General features: G+C 38.6%; 1 protein-coding gene across 1 annotated transcript in view; it reads left to right on the plus strand.

The window, feature by feature from the left end:
* Nucleotides 1-16: 16 nt before the first annotated feature.
* mef2ca (myocyte enhancer factor 2ca) overlaps nt 17-12385 on the plus strand; it is a 38853-nt gene continuing 26484 nt past the window's right edge. Inside the window, exons 1-2 of the mRNA XM_015000657.2 lie at nt 17-234; nt 2119-2264. The gene's annotated coding sequence lies outside the window, so the exon portion shown is untranslated. The remainder of the gene's footprint in view (nt 235-2118; nt 2265-12385) is intronic.

Below are 12385 nucleotides of genomic sequence, written 5' to 3' on the forward strand. Positions count from 1 at the left end.
TGAATTGTGGACTACCTCAGCTGCTCACTTTGCAGAAAAGTCAGACCCAAACGCTGCCCAGCTCGGGCTGCCCCGCTCTCCAAAGCCAGCTGGTCTGGCTTAGCTTTTATTCACCTTTTTATTTTCATTTTTTTGTTTCGGCTCATCTTGTTTGATACAAGGGACTGAGTGAGCAAACCCACAGCTGGAGCTGCTGGGGATCCTTCCAGGTGAAGACAGAAACAGAAAGCACTGGTGAGTGAGCAGACGGTTTGATGGATGTGAGAGGAAAAACAGGAGAGGAAAATGTCAGAGGAACACTGAGCAGAGGACTGACTGAGAGAGGTTCAAGTTTGGGCAAATAAACTAAGAAAAAACCTGAACTTCCTTTTCCACAAGAGGCAGATTCACAGAGGTTTATCGTTATACTATATTTCTGAAATCTGTTTTTGCATCCAAAAATGTCCTCAGCTTCTACCTGTCCTTAACAAAGGCAGGAATCTTCCGAACATTTGAAACACCTGTTTGTCATGATACTATTTTAATTTTATTTAATCTACGCTCTATTATAATAAAATCAACACAGACTCAACCTATAACAAACAGGGACCTGTGGAGAATAAATAAAAGGATGTTAAAATTAAAAATATAAGTTACAGAAATTTTATTTTGGGAAAAAAAAACACCTATTCTAGGTACAGATGTCAGAAGTGGAGGGTCAACAGAATCAGGGGCTGTCGCTCATGCAGTTGTTTCAGGTTTACTTTTCTCACCTGCTTAGACGATGGTACAGTCTAATTGGAAATATTTATCCTCCACTCGCTGTCTAACTTTATTTTACTTGTTAGTAAAAAAAAAACAAAAAAAAGGTTTTTCTTTTACAAAATAACATGGGTTATGTAACATTTCACAAAATTTCAGCCAGTAACAATTAAAATGAAATAAAATAATAGTAAAAATGGTAAACCGAGACTTTCAAAATCCTACTAAAACTAAGATCAACTTTATATAAATAAAAATATATATTACACATTAAACACAATGAAATTTAGAAAAATGTTAAAGAAGAATGACAGAATTGCAAGAGAAATTTGTCCAAACTGAAAATAATCAATTAGACTTATTGGGTTGTTTTCTCATTTTCTGATGTAATTGCCAGTTTGGTATTTTCAGCTTTCTCTGAATATGATGACAAACTCTGTAAGTTTAAAGTAGCACATAATCTGAAAAAGAAATTCAGAGAAGAAGGAGGCAGGTTCACAAATAAAAGAAAAAGATTAAATTGTGGAGCCGCTGATCTTCCAGAACACCAGTTTTATTTTACCATTTGAACTCAGTCTGGTTATTACTGTTCTAAAGTTTTGAACAGTAGTTTTATCATGATCTGCCAGATTCTAGATTTTTATTTTTGAAATAGAGCAATTCAACAAACAACTTAGCTATGTTTGAGAGCGTAGCTATAAGAAGCTTTTGGGCGCTCTCTGCTGGTCAAACTGTGCAAGAAGCTCGTGTGACATCTTACGTCAGGGTGTCCAACATTTCGTCTAATGGGCCAAAAACATCAAGTCAGAAGTGCTTTGTTTCTGATACTTAAATATTACAAGGGTAAAGAAATCAAGCCAAATTATTTTTTTTTTTATTTTAAATTTTTTCTGTTAAAGCATGAAACGAAAAGGGGCTTGTTTTCCAATGTAATACATTTAAACAAAATTAAAATAGACGCTTTTTTTCATTAATGGTTCCTAACGAGGTAACAAAAACTCCAATTTATACTTTATACAAAGGTTTTAAACCGAAATACCGGATACATTATTAAGTATATAATTAATTAAGTATATTAAAAAACAGATTTTAGAAAAGTTGCACTTTCAACTGTGTCCACCTGGGGTCAGTGTAGTACCTGTCCTGTGCTGTCTTTAAACTCTTTGTACTCTCATAGTTTGAATACCTGTTGAAAATGTAATTTAAATAAAATAAACATCTTCAGTAAGGATTCATTTACTTTATTCGTTTTTGTTTTTACTAAACAGTGGTACAGTGGTGTTCTACCGTTTTCTAAATTCATTTTCCTTTATTTGTCTTACTCTGCGCGTTCCTCTGTGTGTGGGCGCGTGACGATGCTGCCTGACGTGCGTTCAGGTGCTTACTTACTCACTGACAGCCCGGGAAGCGCGTGCTCTGCTCCGGGAGGAGACGACTCGCTGGATGGACTGAAGTGAACCGCTGGACGGAGACACGCTGCAAGCAGGACGTGGCGTGACGAATCATGCGGGACTGAGCGGGAGGTAAGCGGCTGTGTGAGGACAGAGTCCGATAAATGTGATGCGGGAGTGGACATTGAACAGGTCAGGTAGCAAGAAAAGTAGTTGTTTTACCTTTCCTCTGTTTCCTGCGCCTTTTTTATTCGAAACATTGGATAAAAGTGTGTGTGGAGAAGCGGGAGAAGTTTTCCTGCCAACCCGGTGTGTCAGCTGCTGCTTCTTATTGAACAATGAGCTTGTAGGTAAGAGCTCGAGCTGAACGGAATACTTTTTATACACAACCGAGGAAGGGTCGAGTTTCCCGCCTTGGACTTTTGGGAATACTTTGGACATTTTCCTGCCAGAGACTCATTGAAGTTGGAAAGAGATTTTATGTTTTATTCCTCAGAAAAGTAAGTGATAGAAATCGCCCTAAAGACCCCTTAGACTTTTCCTCTTGTCAGTCTTTTGGTGGTAGTTTTTGGGGAATGTCTCTATAACGCTGGTTCAGAATGGATGAGAAGTGTCTGTAGACATCACATCATTTAAGATTTAATATTTAAAACGTATAACTCTGGACTTTGGCTAGGTCATTCTAACATGCTTTGATCTAAAATCCACTGAATTCTATCTCCGCTCTATCCCTGCTGAAGGAAAACATCCCCACAGCATGAACCTACCACCTCCATGTTTTACCACATAGGTGAGGTGAAGCTGAAGTGTTGTAATTGTTTTCTGTTTTGCATGTTGACAAATGTATGTCATACATTCCAAATTTGTTTTAAAGTGTTATAGTTTGAGATGATATGTGGAAACAACATTAATGTTTATTCAACATTTCGTACAAAGAATATAGAAATGACAAGGAGAGGAGTCGGAGCCAAATTGCTACCGCAGTTGATAAACCCGGTAGGTTTTCAGCTGTTCTTCGTTAACGTGACATAAAAAGGCTATAATGATTTTCATTCAGTCAGAACTTTACGGTGACTCTAGCCACATGCATCACAGGTAGATTCTAGTAAAGCATTGATTAATGCCTGGCTTTAAAATTAGTTAACTGGACTTGTAGCCATATTTTGTGCCCATGTGGCTGGACACCACACGGCACGACAAACCCAATCGAACCGTTATACCTAGGATTTCTGTCGGCTAATATGTGATCTCTCAGGTTTTGAAAATGGGCCGCTGGACATTACACCAATGAAATGAGGAAGGGAAGGTCAGTAGAGAGCACCGGATCTGAGCCTTTTTCATTCAGTGTCATCAACAGAAAGAAAAAAAGGCAGGAAGAGACGATAAAGCCGATAATTAAAATGAGGTTGATAGGTTTAATTTATCGTGCGATTAACTGATATATCGTTTATCGCGACAGGCCTACTGCTGACAGATTAAAAAACCCAAATTATTGCTGTTAATTTTGACTGTGTAACTTTACAAATGGCCTCCTTTAGCAGGGACCCTGAAGGGTCTTTTAACCGCTTCAGCATAGATGTCCATAACTCCCTCTTCCTCGCTTCCTCCTCCAACTCATGTTGGGAAGTCCAAGGCTTTCCACCGCCTATGTGACTTAATCTGTTCCACTGCAATACCTCCCTAAGAAGGCATCCAGAAACCATCCTAAACAGAAGCCCTAACCAGCTTAACTGTCTCCCTTTGACAGAGAGAAGCGGCGACTCTGTTTCTCCCTAAGGGCTAAGCTGTCTCATCACCAGTTGTAGGGACTGAATGGCCCTTCTTTAAGGATTCTGACAGCCCATACTCCTGCAGTACCCCCGCACAGGAGAAGCTTTAGGCATATGGTCACAAACCTCATCCAAGTGAGGACTTAATGGTCCATCTTCCATGCACCCCTGAATGTTGTTGCCTGGTAAAAGAGCCGATTCAACATCCAGTGACCGTGATGGAAACCATCTTGTTTCTCCTGAATCTGAGACTCAGCAGGATTCTGTTTTCCAGTGCTGAGAGAGATCACATTCAGATACAATGCATAGTTTGACTATCACTTGCATGGAGTGAGAGGATATAAGCTCAGCCTGTGGTTCGGTATCTGTCTCACAAAGTGACTCAAGAGTTGGTTATTAGAGGGAGTACCTCATCATACCTCACATTCAGGGTCATGTTATGTCTGAAAGGCGCATTGAAAACGTTGAAGGGCCTCTTCCCGGTATTTCTGTCCCTTTAATCATACTTTCATGATTAAGGGCATTTGAAAGTATGATTACATATTTTCAATTATTACAAATGTACTCTTCATACTTTTAAAAACACTCTGCAGCCCTGAGACTAGGCCTATCACAATAACTCATTTTTCTGGATGATAAATTGTCCAAGGAATTATTGTGATAAACGATCATATGTTGTTTTGGGATCATTTTCAAAAACCATATCCATATTGGCATAAGAATGCAAAATTGCCTGCTTAACGACCAATAAACTTTAATTTTATTAAAGAGCACTTAACACTGGAACTGTACGATATTTTAAATATCCTAAATAAAATACAACAACCAATACCAATAACAGAAAGGAAATAAAAATCTGCATACAACTGAATCTATAAATAAAATGGAATATTAAGTTTCTGTAAACTAATTTGCTCTTCAAAAATATTAATAATCAGAATGGAAATGATCATACTTTTTTAAATTTATCAAATAATTTATTTATGAATTGATTAATTGCTTCTTGCGACAGACTTATCAGTGACTTAAATTGTTTATTTGACATGCTCAGAGTAGGTCTGTGCTGAGGTTCAAATCCATCATGGAGTCTTTCAGCTCAGAGTTGGCATGTTCTCCCTGTGGATGTGTGGGTTCTCTCCAGGTACTCTAGTTTCCTTCCACAGTCCAAAAACACGCCTGCTAGGTTAACTGCTCTGTATAAATTAGCCCTAGGCATGAGTGAGTGTGTCAGGCAAAGACTGTACACCTCCTCCATTGACCGCTGCAGGTAGGCATCAGTATCCCTGCAGAGATCAGCAGGTTTAGACAGTGGTTGAACGCTTTCAGACTTCAGTCAAAAGATGTTTATACATTCAGGGTTTCATTATCTGCAATGTTTGAAACCAGACATTAAGCACATGTTTTTCTCGCTAAAGCTGCAGGACAGAAAAGTGTAGGGTTCATGTCAGTTCTGCCCTATGCAGAACCAAATGTATCTGCGAGAGCAGCAAGAACACTTCAAAGGTTTCTTCTTCAGACCAGATTTTGCTTCTAAAATTTCCAAAATGTAAACAATTTTAAAAGCTGCAGTATCATGTAAAATCAAATTTCTTTAGCTTTACATCATGTTATAATGTTACTCCCTCATCAAAAACACACCTGGAGTGTTGTTTTGATTGTTTCATGCATGTTTGAGAAATCCTTTAATCTTCATGACAACCATTCAGATGTGCAAAACTGCTGGGTGGGCCTAGCACCGCCTTCAAGGCGAAGGTCCTCCTCTGAGCTGCAGCTTCCAAGCTTCCACCTCACAGAGCAGCCCTCCCCCACGACACTCCCACTCAGCTCCTTCAGACTAGCCAGCAACAATTAGCAAACACCTGGTGGAACTGCACATCTGCTGAGCTTATTATATAATCTACTTCTCAGCACAATGCTGGCAAAACGTTTTTAAAGGTTTAATAAAGGAGCCGTGTTGTGATGACTTCCTGAAAGAGACAGAGGTCCAATTTCAAGTTGTTAATTTAGGAAGCAAAATTTCTTTTAAATCAGACTTTATGTGTATAGCATTTTTATAACAACTGAAAGCAACATTTGGTGCATTTGGTGCACCAAAGCACCAAATGCTTTGGTGCTTTTAAAGCACCAAAGCATTTGGTGCTTTAAAATGGCACCAAATGCTTGGAAAACACATAGTACTGCCCCTTTAACAAGCAAATGTCATTTGACAGTCCTAGCTCACAAGTTTTCACACTCCGCGATCTTTTTTACATTTTATCATGTTACATTCATAAAACATTTTTATTTTATGTCAAGATCAACACAAACAGTACTATGAGTGTGAAGTGCAGGAGGGATAGTAGATGTAATTGAATCTCAGTAAAAATGCGTTTGTTCTGTTTAGAGAACATTAGTGACCTAACAGCATCATGAGACCTGAGAAACCCAGCAGACTGGTCAGGGAGAAAGTTCTGGAGAGGTTTAAAGGCTTCAACATCTCCGAGGGGGCGATTAATTGATTTTATCAATTAATCCATTTTTCTGTTTTGAAGATCTACTTTGTTAGAAATCTGGACGGTCTTACTATTGCACTTCTTGGAGTTCCAGAATGATGTTGACCTGCCCTAGAACTACCACCTTGTCTGATGAACGTGTTTAACAGCTTCTATTTGACTTTGAATTCAGGTCTACTCACAGGAATTGTTGAAATGGATATTTTTGTCATTTGTAATTTTCTTTAAGGGGGGAAAAAGTGAGGATAAAACATATCAATTAAAATAAAAAATTTAATTTGTTATAAAAAAATCTGATTTTATTTTTAAGCCACTTCGCCCAGAGCTCAGAGACTGAGTTTCACCTTCCATCAGGATAATGACCCTACACCTACAACCAGAGCTACAATGAAATTATTTTTGATCAAACCAGATTCATGTCTTAGGATGGCCTAGTCAAAGGCCAGACCTAAATCCAATTGAAAACATGTGGCAAGATTTAAAGTTGAGCTGCGTTGCAAAGAAAAATTATCACAAATTTCCCCAAGCAGACATAAGTTGTTAATGACACCCAAAAAGTTTTTTTAAAGCTTTACTGCTGCAAAGAGTTTTTCTTCAAAGAGTGACTCAAGGGGACTCTGATTCAACTGCCATCGTTTAACAAAGTGCTTTTTATTCAGTGATAAACTGTATAATTTGAAGAACACAGCACATGATTGGTTGTTTTCTTTAGCAAACAATATTCCTCACTCTTTCTTTTTCTTTGCTCCTGTTTTATGCCAGTCCAGTCCACGTATTTGCTAGCCTTGGTTTTAACTTCAGGCTGTAGAGATGAGCTTGTTTAAACAGAAGGTTTGTTGGAAACAAGCAGATGCTTAGAGCCTTCAAAGACAGCACCACTGTTCTTCTTCTACTCACCCCACGCTCCCCACTCCTCAAGGCCGTCCACGTCTCCAGCAAAGCGCTGCAGGCTGCTATCAAAGTGGCTCAGACAGAGGAGGGTTTGTGCACAAGTCACACAAAATCTCCACCGGAATTATCACAAGGTTACACAACTACAAGACATTGGCACCTGCTTTATTTTTATTAGCTGTAAAACTAATTGGTAATAAAATTTTTATTACCAGTTGTTAATCTTTCAAAGGTGGCTGACCTCATTTTATTTGAGGAAAATTAACACAATACTTGAACAGCACAATAATTCATGGTCAGTTCTTGGCATAGGTTGACATAAACGGTTTTGCCTAGGGCAGCAACTGCTGACAATGACAAAATAAAAAGTGGAAAAAAATCCCCCTGAAATTATTAAAGGTGCAGTAGGTAAATATTGTAAAATATGTTTGCTTGTTTTTTACATTTTCTAAAGGAGCAGTATTGTTTAAAATGGTCTTTTTTTAGTTTACATGTTATAATTCCCTCATCAAAAACACACTAGTGTTGCTTTGATTCTTTCATGCATGTTTGAAAAATCCTTTTGTTCCCCATGGCAACCATTCACTTGTGCAAAACACGTGGATGGACAGAGGCCGAGGTCTTCGAGACTCGACATACCTCATAAGTTGTTTTTTTTTTGTTTTTGTTTTTTTTTTTCAACTAGAGGACTCCTTTGCTATTTTATATGCACATTTCCTACATCTTCTTATGTGACAGTCAAACCAAAGTAATTCCAACTGAGTGACTAGCAGACATTACCTGTTGGAAATCAAAAACCATGCATCCCGACAGTAGTCTCAGGTTTAGTACACACTTAACCAAGTCTTTTTACAAACAAATATTTCTGTCACACACATTTTTTCTGAAAAGTTTCCATCCTCATGAACCCTGCAAAATATGCCAAGAGCTTCGTTTACATGTACAGATATCTAGGCTGAATTACTTTTAAATTGCGTATTAGAATATAACATTATTAAAACACATGCATAACATCAATATATGATGACAATGTCGATATATTGGTGTATTTTTTGTTACAGTCTAAAATTCGCAAGACCCTAAATCTCAGTTTTCCCATGTACACATACAAACATAAACACTAAGTTTTCTGAAATCTCTACTTTGATCTGAGTTTTCATGTTTTTTGTGATATAAAACAGAGCTTTTGTTTGGATGGAAGGACAAAACACATAAAAACGTATTCGTCTTCCCAGATATCTGGCTATGCGTGGACTAGGCCTTAGTAGAATCTAGGAAATTATCTTAAACTGCTAGTTGTTAAAACGAATGCAAAACATCCCTCTTGTGATTACAAACTGATGGTCATTACGAAGCTGCGTACCCAGGAAAATTGTCTATGATAGGAGTTAAATTGCAAAGATTTGAAATGTCAAAGTTGTGAAATGAGTAGCAGCTGATTCTGTATGAAGAAGCACTCACAGTTCTTCATACACTTTCTTTCTGTCAGGACAGTTTGATCCCTCACAAACCCACCCATCGCCCCCACCAATCATCCTGCAACCTCAGGCCATATCAGCTCTCTTCAGATCTTTTTTATCTGCAGCATCCCGGCAGGGAGTACGAGGGCATGTCCACATGTCACCTGTTAGCTGTTGCTCTGGGCGATGTGCTTTGTACACACGTGTAGTCCCGAAAAAACACACCGCACTCCACCAGCCTTAGATTGTTCGACGGATTGGGAGAGATTGCTCGACAGCTGATTTCCATTTCTCTCTCTGTTCAACGTTTTCTCTCGTTCCTGCCAACCAGAACCCAGCCGTATTATTCTTTGGGGTAAAAAGTTCACTCTTTTATTTTTGGAGTCCTTCTGTTTTACACGGTCTATAAATAGTAGGGAGGTTTGTGAAGACGCAGGAGGGGGAGCTGGTTGGAGATTTGCCGTCATCCTGGAAATGATCAAACTCCTCACGAAGCGACACCTTCGTGCTGATTTCTGTGATTTGAAGCAACCTTCCCTGAACGACTCCCATCTTTGCTCGACCTAAAATTCCCTTTTCAGATCCAACGTGCTGAGTGTGCGTGTCTGGGAGTGCTGCTAATTTAAACGGCGATGTGGAGCCGTCCTGCAGAGAGGAGCGCTCGCAGCGCTTTGACTCATGCACTAGATATTCACATAATGCTCAATCGGCATGTCTCTACTTGCTGCCAATGATTCTGTTACTGTCACAACACAAAGCTTAATCTTATTGTGTTGTCACAAAACACATCAGCATAGTGCGAGAAGCACTTGGATAATGCTTCCTTCCAGCAGAAAACCAACATGTTCTGATCAGGTTGTGCTCTGATAATCACATTAGTCATTTTTAATTGCTGGTTGTTTTTTACCAAATATGTACCTTGGGTTTGGAGTTCTGGGTTTTAGGTAATCGGCGTAGAATGGGCTGTTCAGAAACGAGGATGGAAGTGACAGGTTCTAAAAGCTAACGGTTTCACAGACTCTGTTGCTGTAAAGGTCGACCTTGCTACCGTGCTGCAGCAGATAAAACACCTGATGTTTTGCAAAAACTGCTACAGTTGGCATTCTTCACACAATAGAAACAAATTTTGAAGGTTTTGTTTTCAGTGACTTGAACATGTTTATGTTAGACATTAGTATATATTTTTGATATGTCAATGCTGTCTCCAAAGTCCAACAGAGGTTGGAGACAGGGAGAGTTAGTAGCTAGGCCTGTCATAATAACAAACTTTGCTGGGTGATAAATTGTCCCAGAGGTTTTTGTGATAAACTATAATTGTTATTTTGAGAGTAGCATAATGGGAAATGGAATAATAATACGCATACACCTGCTCAAAGATTAATAAACTTTAATTTCTAACAAACATTTAATGCTGGAACTGGAAGACATTTTAAAGATCCAAAATAAAATTTAAAAAAATAATAATAAATAAAATGGATACTGAAAGCACTGCAAACAAAATTTTTTGGCTAGTTGAGACCAATGCACTAGGCCAGTGGTGCCCAAAGTGGGTCCTGGAGGGCCGCCATCCTGCATGTTTTAGTTCTCTTCCTGGTGGTAGTAACAACCTTCTCAGCAGGTCAGTGTTCTTCTTAATCCTTCTAATGAACCATCATTTGATCCAGGTGCGTTAAACCAGGGAGAGACCTAAAACATGCAGGACGCCGGCCCTCCAGGACCCACTTTGGGCACCACTGCACTAGGCTGAAACTTTTTGTTATTCAGTCTTTGGTAGAAAGAGAGAGAGAGAGAGAGAAGAGTAAAACAAACAAATGGAAATATTCAAGCCCATTTTAATTTATCATGCAATTAATTGATTTATTGTTCATTGCCACAGTAGTAGTGGAAAGCAGTGCTTTGCTTTTTAATTCCATTCATAGTGCTTTGTAGACTTATTCACACCACTTAGATTTTTCTCATTTTTATGCCACAATCTACTTAATTGGTTTTTATGCAACTGCTCCCATAAAGGTCAGATTTGTAGAGTAGATGATAGATAGTTGTTCTAACCCTGCTTTAAGCTTCTCCACAACTTCCTCCCTGACCTGTCTGCTGACCTCTCCTTTATACTGAGATTAAACACACACACACACACACACACACACACACACGCACACACACACACACACACACACACACACACACACACACACACTGTTTGACTCTGTTTTCGGTAGGTGACTTCTAAAGGCAAAATGGGCCAATACCATGCCTTCCTTTTCAGACCGTATTTGTGAAAAGAAATACAATAACTTTGAAAACTATGCAGAATCTTCATCTTCATTCCGTCTAACAAGTTTTCAGTACTTTGTGTTGGTCTATTAAACAAAAGCTTACTAACATCTATTGTTTGTGGTTGCTGCACTACAACATATTGAAAAAGTTTAAGTACGTTTGCAAGGCACTGTAATTAAATGTAACCTTCACTTCAAATCTATCTGTCGCATAGATTTTGAAAGCTTGGTTGCATGAAGAAAAAAAACCCTTCAAGTCTTCAAAGGAAAGATTACTTCAACCTACTAATCTATAAATAAATAATGAGTACATAAAACTGTTAAGTTGAACAGAGATGTATCCTGAATTTACTGTGAAATTGCAAACCAAGCCATGTCTGGAATCTGACCAGATAGTATAATTATGATATCTCTGTTTACTTTTGCACAAAACAAGAAGTATATTGTCTTGAAATAGGAATAATCACAGATTTACTTTAGGCTTGTAGACTAGACTAGTTCTTCTAACATTGATTTAACCCTTTTAAATACTATAAAAAGTGTTTGAAAGGGTTAATAGAGCAGCCATGTTGTGATGACTTCCAGGAGGCGGAGTTTCAGAAAGAGCAGGCGTTTTTAAAGTGATGGAGACACATTTTTAATGTGTTAAATTACAAAGTGAAATTAGTTTTAAGTCGTATTTGATACAGCACTTTAATAACAACCGAAGTTAGCATAGTTACTTGACTGTGCTATAAAATGGCACTCTGGAAAACACATAATGCTGCCCCTTTAGAGTTCCCTGCAAAGCATGTCTGTTGGCAAACAGAAAAGCTGCAACAATAAAACAGAGCTCCTTAACAGTTTCCATTACTTAACAATCCTCTGTGGAGTTTGGGTCTCTTCTGATCCAAGTGCGTAATGTGGAGCTTGGTGGTTGGAGGTGTGAAAACGGAGACGAGCGGCTCTAAGCCGGCATCTGTGTTTACAGTAATGCAATAACGTCCTTATTGGACAAACACTGACTGAAGAATGTGGAGAAGAAATTCCATGCATCACTCGTATGTTTTCATGCAACTACTGCACACTTTGCATGACAATTTAGTCATGCATTAACTTACATACATTAACAACTTACTTTGCTAACGCAAAGTAAGTTCAGAGGCACAGAGTGAGAAGTGCTTTCAAAATCGAAGCAGAAATTCCTGTTGCTGACAGAGATCCGGTTTGGGGAACTACAGGCGGCCTGGACTCTGCAGTTAAAGCATAAAATACCAAAAGAATAGGTATCGGTTCAAACTTGATTTTAAACAAGGATCTTTAAGTAATATTTATTCATACATCAGTTCTTCTGAGCAAAGAATGACTCTTTAGATATTTGGATTCTTC

Source organism: Poecilia mexicana, unplaced genomic scaffold (assembly GCF_051168715.1).
Source record: "Poecilia mexicana isolate PSO_F unplaced genomic scaffold, ASM5116871v1 scaffold_12, whole genome shotgun sequence".
Classification (NCBI taxonomy): Eukaryota; Metazoa; Chordata; class Actinopteri; order Cyprinodontiformes; family Poeciliidae; genus Poecilia; species Poecilia mexicana.